Raw genomic sequence first — 9906 nt, forward strand, 5'->3', positions numbered from 1 at the left:
CTTAAATATCACTCCAGATGCTTCTGGAATGAGATTAACATTTAAATCTGCCGAACTTGATAAAGCAAAGGGCTCTCCAGAGCGTGATGGAAGAAAAGATGAATCTCCCTGGAGAAAGGGAGGATTCGCAGGAGGCGACCTCCAGACTGGAGCTGCAGCATTGGCCAGGTCCCTAAAGCAATGCCTGTCCGTTTGTCTGTCTCCTTCCTCTCCCCTCCCCCTTCTTTCTCCATGGGCACACACAGGTATAACAGTCTCCTTTCATGCTAGGGAGAAGCTGATAGCTGGCAGCTTTTCTGCTTGTCTCTACAGAAAAAAATCTCACTTACAGCTTAGCTCAAAGTGGCTGGAAACAAAGCAGACGTATCAGCTCATATCTGCATCCGGTGATAAACCAGCCTTGGTGGCTGTTTGACTCAGCAGCTCCCGAGTGTCATCTGGGGCCCAGTTATTTCTCCATCTGTCCACTTTTTTATGTCCCTGCTATTAATTTTGACTTCCCTCATGATGGCAGTAGGGCTGCATGGTTCCAGCCATATTTCCTGGTCCAGAAGGAGAAAGATGTGTGTGTCCTAGAACCCTAGTGAATGTCCTCACCCCCAAGGTGGGCACGCTGGCCCATGTCAGGCAATACCTGTCATAGCAAAAGGATGATGAGTGGGCCAGCACAGACTTGGTTTATCAGGCCGATAACCATGTTGAGTGGTCTGGGGTGGTCTGCCCGCACTCCTCACCCTACTTAACTGGCAGATGAGCCTGTCTGGCAGGGCCAAGAAGTCCTGCCAAGGCCAGCCCAGCTCTTGCCTGGGGCTGGGAGCCCAACAGGGAAACTGAGGCCCAGAGGTTTTGCCCGTTGTTGGAGGTCACCTTGGAGGTTATGAGGATCCTGAAAAATAAAAAATAAAAAGGTCTGAGACCTTAAAATATCTATTGGCTACCAAATGAGAACTAACAGTGGAAATGAATAAATGTTAAATGTCTGCAAAATGTAACATTAGGTCAATTGCATTAATTACTTCACTTGGTATTCATAAAAGTGTTGTTAGCTGGGAAAGCGATTTGTCTTTCACTGGTGAGAATCCCTGAGCTAGTTAGGAAATGGGTGGGGGTGGGGGACAATGCCAGGTAGAACAGACCCAGCGCTTGGAGCCCCCCCAAGTCCAACAGCAAAATGAGAAAAATCCTTTCGCAAATGGCTATGCCGAGCAGGTGATGTGGAGGGCTTTGCTGGAGGACAAGGAAGGCTTCAAGTTCCTCGTATTGGGCCTGGCTAGGGCTGAGACCACTCTGTACCCTTCAAACCTTAGTCTCTCTGGCACCTTTTATTTTGTATTTTTACCCATCCTGGGGCTTGAACTCAGGGCCTGGGCCCTGTTTCTTAGCTTTTTCACTCAAGGCTGATGCTCTACCACTTGAATCACAGCTCTGTGTTTCTGGTAGTTCACTGGAGTCTCATGAGGTTTCTGGCTAGGAACTGGGATCTTCAGATCTCAGCCTCCTGAGAAGCTAGGATTCGAGGCGGGAGTTGCTGGATCTTAACTGCTCACATGGTCCAATGTAGTTCATGTGTGTAGAATAAATGAGTCAATAAATCCATCAGTCGGCTTTCCTGGGACCTCAGACTTGGTGATGGCAGTGCTCATAGAAGATCTAGAGTTCCGGTTCAGCCATGGTAAACTCAGAAGGGGAGGCCTGAGAATTCCCGTCCCATCTCCAGCACAGTGCTTCCCCCTGGAAAGGTGGCTCTCTCAGGGTTCTTTCTTGCTGTGTGACAGGCCACACAGCCCTTTTCTAGTGGGCAGTGACCCTTGGATATTAACGCTCCCCTTTCTGTGGGTGCCTGGTCTCAGCTGAGTGAATGTCTCTTGCGATCGATCTCTTGTGTCACCTTAGCTAAGAGTCTCATGGACTTTCCTGCTGAGGCTGGCTTAGAACCTCCATCCTCAGATCTCCATTTCCCTGGTAGTGAGGACTACAGGTGTGAGCCACGGGCACTCAGCTTCTGTGATCTAGTCTGCAGAGGCATGTCACGCACCTAGCAGGTTCTGCTGGTGAGAGGCACTGCGGAGGACAGGTGTTGCACAGGATGTGCAAACAGGAGGACATGTGGGAGGGTGGGCTCTGCTCCGCAGGGTGGGGTGAAGAAGAGACAGGTGGCAGAAAGGTCTGTCATCCTAGCCTCTCAGGTGGCTGAGATCTGAGGATCACAGTTCAAAGCCGGCCCAGGCAGGAAAGCCCCATGACCTCCCTGCCCCCCCCCAAAAAAAGAGGAGGGTCTGTGATAGGAGTCAGAAGGCCTGACCCTGAGGGTCACCTTTACCCAGGTCATTTCAGGCAGACTCTGCTGCCCTGTGGGCCTCTGGGGGGCTGCTTCCAGTGCCTCCCTGGAGAGCCAGGATCCCCTGGCTCTGAGTCCTGAGCTCTGGGAGAAACCTCACCTCCCCAGCTGTCCCCCAGTGCATTATTCATGGCTTCATTACTGTTTAATTTAATCACCAAATGTCATCCGATTGCAATTTACTCTGCCTGCTCACCAGAGATTTACCTATTTATTTTACATTTCAAATGAATTGTTCATTATTCTGTCATTGGGGCCTTTGTTTCGTAATTTATCTGGTGAATTGTGACAAGTTGGAAATGACGCTGTAGTGAACGAGGTACCCTCAGACCTGCTCGAGGGTGGGGCTTCCTCCCTTGAGGGAGACCCCGGCCTCCCTTCCTCCTCAGAGGCCTGCCTCAGCCTCTCCACCTCCGTGGTGGCTTACCCACAGAGTTTTCTTTCTTTCTTTTTTTGGTTGGTTTTAGGGCTTGAACTCTGGGCCTTGTGCTGTCCCTGAGCTCTTCAGCTCAGGCTACCATCCTACGTCTTGAGCCTCAGCCCCACTTCCAGTTTTCTAGTGGTTAATTGGAGATAAGAGTCTCACAGACTCAGATCTCAGCCTCCTGACTACCAGGATTACAGGCGTGAGCCACTGTGCCCGGCCAGGGCAATAGCTTTCTAACAGCTTCCTTTTTAATTTGTGCTAGTCCTGGAGTTTGAACTTAGGGCCTGGGTGCTGTTCCCTGAGCTTTTGTGTGCAAAGCTAGTGCTCTACCACTTGAGCAACAGTGCCTCTGGCTTTTTGGCTGTTTATTGGAGGTAAGAGGCTCGTGGTCTTTCTTGCCTGGCTTGACTTCAAACCAGGATCCTCAGATGTTGACTTCCCGAGTAGCTAGGATTATAGGTTTGAGCCACCAGGCTCCAGCCTTTCTCCTTGTTTAAAAGCCAGTTATATGATAGTGATGCTTTTATTTGGAAATATTAGAGTTTGAATTCAGATCCTCACACTGGCTAGGTAGGCTCTGTGGTACCTGCACTGTGTCCCCAGCCCTTTTCTGCATTGGCTGTTTTTAACATAAAGTCTGGTTTTTCTCAGAGGCTGGCCTCAGACTTCTACCCTCATACCTGTACTCCTAATACAGCTAGGATTTACAAGATCTACTATTATGCCCAGCTTTTCAGTGGAGATGTTGTCTCATTAACATCTTCCTTGTACTGTTTTGGAACCATGATCCTTCAAAACTTTCCCTTCTGAGTATTTGGGATTATAGACATCAGCTACCAAGCTCAGCCTTTGAATATTGATTATTAACTATTGTGTAACCAACCAAACTTCCCAGCTAACAATTTGTTTAGCTGAGTGGGTCAGGGAAACGCTTCTGTGAATGTGCCTGAGTTTGGGTTCTACTTTTGTCACTTGGCCTTCGGCCCTGAGCTTTGCCTCTCTGGCAAATGGCCGTACTAGTGGAGCCTCAGTGTCCTCACCTGTGAAATGGGATGGTAATGGTGTGGGTGTTACCAGATTGTCGTGGTGGGTGAGGGCTGGCCTGGCTGCTGAGCTTGGAGTCCTGATCACCCATCAGGACTCTGGTGTGGTTCTGGACAGCTTACAGGCTGGGTTATCCTCAGCAGCTGCCTTCCCAGATTGAGTTGAGTGGGGTGAGGGTGTATTTGTGTGTGTGGGGGTGCTGTCAGGGGACCCAGAACAATTGCTTTTTGGATGCCAGAACTTCCCTGGCTTCCTAGAGTCTTAAAAGAATTTACTGGCTTTTCTGATTATGTGATCAATGCCTGCGCAATGCTGGAGATTTGGATGAAAGACCTAGAAAAGCCCACAGGCAGGGGAACGGCACAGTAATCCTTCTTGCTTGGGACGCCGCGTGCTTCCGGTGACTTAGTATGTTCTCTGCACGGGTGTGCATCACTCGGAGGTGCTGCTTCATGTGGCACTGTGCTAGCTGGCTCTTCTGGCTGAGGAATAAGAATGGTGCTGGTAAATTTCCCTAGGGAGGAATTTTTCTCCCCCTGCCTCCAGTCCCCATGTCACCATCCCCCCTGGGACTGGCTCCATGAGTCTTTTTTTTTTTCTGCCTTTACCAAATTCACAGCCAGCGTTTTTCGAGTCCCTGTCCTAATACAGGCTACTGGCTTCCTCTCTCTCATCAAGTGGTTTCTTCAGGTTCTGTCTTGTTTCCTGTGTCTTTCCCTGCTTCCCCCATGGCTAGCCACCTTTTCAGTATTCCTTTCCCGACCCCCAAACGCACGCTCAGGCCCCTCTTTGCCCCTGGGATGCTGGATCGGAATCGATGGTGGACCACATGTGGAATTTTAAACGTTCCTGCTAGTCATGTCCAGAAAGTAAAAGGAATCAGGAGAAACAATTTCATAGCAATCTGCTTTAACCCAGTGTATCTCAGAGGTTTAACATTTCCACTTGTAACATCCAACAGAAAAGCCACGAATGGGCTGTGTTATCCTTTCCCTTTGTATTTGAACCAAGACTGAAGAACTGGGTGCATTTTTTAAAATAAAAATTATTATAAAGGTGATGTACAAGGGGTGTGGATTTTATTTGCACCTCTATCACATGATAATTCAAACTAAGAAAGTTCTAGGTAGCCGTGATGTGAGAGGAATGTGGGCAGGAGTTTTAACTATCTGGTACCCCTTCTTCCTGCCCCCCAATTTTTGGGTCAGTATGGCCTCTTCTCATTTCAGCTTCACACATTGTAGCTTTGTTTTTGTCACTTCTCTAATGCCAGTGATGCAGCACATGTCTGCCAGAAAATCTAGCTATTATGAGCTGGATTTCATTCTTTGGTGGTCTGGGGGATTGAACCTGGGACTTCACAGTGGCCAGGCAAACATGCTACAGCCAGCCTGCACCCTCCACCCCACACTTAGAGGTCTGAGATATGCTCCTTGTAGAGTTTTCTCCCCTCACACCTCTGTGGTCAACCTGTCCTGGTAGCAGAGGCTCATTTTCACATTGAGATTATGGCCAGGCGCAAAGAGACTGGACTGGCCAGTGGATAGCAACCAGACGGAAGGCCTGGGAGGAGGCTGGGTTGGAGCAAGAGGAGAAGGGGCCCTGGTGTACATTCTCTCCCCAGGGGAAGGAGGTGAAGACACGGAGGCATTTCAGGACAAGGAAGGGGTGTTTTTCAGGGTCTTCAGTTAGAAAGGAGGAGGATTCTACCTTTGGGAAGTGGACAGGAATCAGACATCGGCAGATTGGCCTTACTGCACAGGAAACAGAGCTGGGGTTTGCTGCGGTCGGCCTGGGCTACTGGGCCAAAACACCCAGGCTGGCTTGAACTGCATTTATTTCTCTCTCGTCTGCAGGCTGAGGAGTTCAAAATCAAGGTGGTAGCTGATTTGGACCCCAGGGTGGCCTCTTCCTGGCTGGCAGAACGCCAAGCCTCTTCATATGAGGACTCTGGTCCCTCATGAGGCAACCTGGTGACCTCCCTAGGCACTGGGGCTTTGGACAGTAACCTGATGTTGGGGGTTGAGATTTCAACATAGAATTTTTTTTGGGGGGGTGGTTAGGGAGAGACACAGTTAAGTCTATGGCAATATTTTAAAAACTATGAGATTATTGAGTTTGCCAAGCCACAAAGGAGCCTGGGAAATACAGCAGTGTCACTTTGGGCATTGCAAGGGTGGGGCTCATGGTGAGGCATGGCATTGCAGGGGCCAGGTGTGGTGAGGGTATTGTGATGGTGATGCAGGGGTGGGATGTGAGGGCAGGGAGGGGGTTTGCAGGGGTGTGGTGTGGTGAGGGTGGGGTGCTGCAAGGTGGGGGTGATGGCTCTACTGAGGGGGGACTAGGAAGGCATCACAGGGACCACCCAGAAGCTGAACTCACCCAGGGACCCTCACCACGTGCCACCAGGGGTATCCCTGATCGGAGGTGGCTGGGCTGTAGTTCCTGCAGACTGCTAATACAAGATTCGGGCTAAGCCCCACACCAACCAGGGAGGCCTGGGAGGCCCTCCCTCCCAGCCCGAGGGCTCAGTGCCTTCGAGACCGCCCCGTCTTCTCATGCCCGTCAGTGTCCTGCCACCCATGTTAGCGGCTCCTTCTACTTCACAGTCTGGATAAAATCATAATTCATTTCACCAAATACCCATTGTTGAGATTCTTTAGAACGGATGTCATTCCTAATTTTCTCCGATAGAAATAGAATTATAAAGCACTGATTTCAGAAGCAAAATGTGTTTGAAAGCAAACAGGCCCAGCTGTGCCGTCTGAGATGTCTCTGGGTCACCACAACCGTGACATGCTCACAAGCAGCGTGCCTCGCACAGGATTGCAAAATAAGCCAGAAGTGGGGCTGTGGCTTGGATGGTAGAGCGCTAGCCTTGTGCAAGAGCACCTAGGCTCTGAGTTCAAGTCCTGTTACCTGAAAAACTTAAATTGTTTTTCCATTTGGTAGTAAATAATCTCCCCTCCTTACCCTACCATGTTCACATTCTTGACCTCTGGTCCTTTTCTGCTTAGTTGGCTCTTTGGAAAACTGGGTTCAAGTTCTCTTTCCCAAGTGTCTCCCAACCTTCTCCACCCCCGCTGCTTGCCTCTCTCCTTCCTTCCTTTCTCCGGCATGCACATACCTACATAGCCAGTGTTCCCAATGGCACACCTTTATGGCGAATCAGCGTGTCACCACCACTGCGTCAGGACTTGAGGCTCCCTCAGCCCCCCCCAGGGGTCCTGAGCGTCCCGGCTCTGACAGACACCACAGCACCTGCCTGCTATGCCTGTTGCTCCCTCATTCGTCGCCATCTGTGTTCCCGCAGTGCTGGTAGCAGAGGAAAATGGCCAAGTGGATGGCCCCTAGGCCTTCGGAGAGCCAGGTTGTGGGACACTGAGCCAGGACCCCCTGCCTGCAGCTGCCCTGTGTTGTTCCTGCCGTCTGCACCAGTGAGGCCCTTGGGAAGAAGTGCTGGACGAGTGAGCCACTCCGTGGGACATTTGAAGGATGCAGAACGAGGCTCAGAGCCTCGTAACTTGCTCAGGGCCACACAGCCCAGAGATGGCAGAGAGGAGACTGAATCACAGGAGTCGGGATCCACGGGGGAAAAGGCCCAAGAATCGGAGGCTGAGCCTCTGCACCCAGCCCCCACCCACTGTGCCTAGTTCTGTGGTCCTTTTTTTTTTTTTTTGGCCTGTCCTGGGGCTTGAACTCAGGGCCTGGACACTGTCTCTGAGCTTCTTTTGCTCAAGGCTAGCGCTCTACTACTTGAGCCATAGCACCACTTCCAGCCTTTTCTGGGGGTGTGGTACTGAAGAATGGAACCCAGGGCTTCTGCATGCTAGGCGAGCACTCAACCACTAAGCCAGCCCAAGCTTCATGTTCTCTTCCCATGTCTGGGTCACTCAGAACCAGTGTTTGAACCCTCAGCACCAAGCATTCCTGCTGCCTGACAAGTCCATTATTAAGGGCCAGCCGGCATGAGGTGTCCCTTTCCCTCCTCCTCCATGGCCTCTCACCCTGGTCTCCCTGTCCCCCGGGGTGGACATGAAGCTGCAGCAGTGAGCTGCTGGCACAGCTGTATGAAGCCATCTCAGAGCACCCGTGTGTATTAATTGACTCTAACTGTAAACAAAATGTAATTAAAGTGCTCAACACACCAACTAAATCATTTAAACAACAAAGTAAGTCTGGGCTGGGGGCTAAAGCGTGTCCAACCTTTGGTACAAATGGAAGAAAACTGGGTCAGTGATAATTAGGCAACCATAAGGGGCTGTTTAGAAAGGCAAGTTTGGAAAGCGGGTCAGGGCGGGATTTTGTACAAATTAGTTAGTTTATTTAGTGACTTTTCTCCAGCGCGTGGGTGGAGGCGTCAGCAGACCCCCTCTTGATTTCCCCAGGACTCTGGCTGAGCTCACAGCCTTGTGCCAGGCTCTGAGGATGCTGCTCTCAGAGCCCCTCTGTCCCCACACGAGCCCATCACGGAGGCAGGGAGATCTGGGGTGTGTGAGGAGACGGGGGAGTGGGGGAAGCAGAGGGTGCCGCTGAGGAGCGGGGCCTCGTCCCATTGCTGGCTGCACCTGTCGGCAGGTGACCTCATGGTCAAGGTTACGTCAGCCTCAAGGGTGGCCAGGCCACCACTGCTGCATGGCACAGGCGCAGAACTGGAGCTTCCAGACCAGGGCTTGGCCAGTGCTTTCTACCAGCAGCTGTGTGCAAGCAGAGCAAACATGGCGGGTTGTGCATTCTCTGTCACAGCTACCCCACTCTGCCCTTGTCCTGTAAAAGCTGCCGTAGAGGGTGTGCAAGCAAATGTTGGTGGCTGTGTCCCAATAAAGCTTTATTTATAAACACAGGTGCGGTGGGCAAGTGATTGACGTAGAGTTCTGTGGATGGCAGGCAAGGAGGACATGCAACTCTCAAATTTGAATCTCTCCTCCCGTTGCTGTCAGTTGACCCTGGTGGATTCCATACCTGTTCCGTGCCTGTTTCCCCCCTTTAGAATGAGAGCATTATTGATGCCTCATGACAGGGTTCTATGAGAATGGGGAGAGCCTGGCGCCCATGCACGGGGTGGGTTACGTGCATTCTGTAGGGTGAGAGAGCCCCGCTCCCCCGAGAGTCGTCTGCAGGCTGAGCGGGATGCCCCCTCAGTGCCCGCCATCTTCTCCTGCACAGACTTAACTTTGAGAACATTTAATTCAGAAATGAAGCCCGGCGGGGGGTTAACATCAGCAGTAATAAACTGGAACGATGATGACAGTGCTCTGTAATTAGAGTTTTTATGACTTGTGTATTCCTGGAGTTGTCTATTTAGTATCTTTGGACTGCTTATGACTGGAGCCCAGAGCAAAACAAAGGCAGAAGCTTATCCTGGGGGTGGGTGTCCCCCAGCCTCCCAGCCAGGCCCACGCCTGCCCCCTCAGCCGCTGCCCTGCTCCAGGAGCCTGGGTGCCACCGGCGGAGAGGGGCTGCTTGGCTCTCAGGACCCGCCCCCCCCCCAGGTCTTCTCCTTGAATTCTTCTGGGTACTTCCAAGGTGGGGCGTGGTTCTCCCCCCCCACAGAACTTGACCTTGGGCCCCAGGAGGCTGGGCCTTGGGCAGGGAAGGCCCCCATCTCACCCCCGCCTGGCCTGGCCTCAGCTATGGGTGGCAGAATGGAGCAAGCTCAGATTTCAGTACTTTTTTTTTTTTTTTCCTGGTGTAGATCTTGGGGCTTGAACTTAGCCCCTGGGTGCTGTCCCTGAGCTTTTTAGCTCAAGGCTGGTGCTCTGCCACTTGAGTCACATTCTTATCTGGGGTAGGTAATTAGAGATAAAAGTCTCAAACTTTCTTGCCTGGGCAGGCTTTGAACTGCGATCGTCAGATCTCAGCTTTCTGAGTAGGTGGGATGGCAGGTGTGAGTCACCGGTGCCTGGCTCCTCTTTGCTCCTATAGCATATACATTTTTTCCCATGCGTAAAAAACTCTTTGCCAATATCAGTTTTCATGGTCAGGTAATACTCCACCGGTGACCATGGGATTGAATCCCTGCCATTCTCTCCCGATGGACAGCTGGTGCAGGGCTCAGAGCAGGCAGCCAGGGCGGCAGGGAGCGATAGGGCTGGGG

This window comes from Megascapheus bottae, chromosome 6 (genome assembly GCF_031878675.1).
Source record: "Megascapheus bottae isolate mThoBot1 chromosome 6, mThoBot2.hap1, whole genome shotgun sequence".
Taxonomy (NCBI): Eukaryota; Metazoa; Chordata; class Mammalia; order Rodentia; family Geomyidae; genus Megascapheus; species Megascapheus bottae.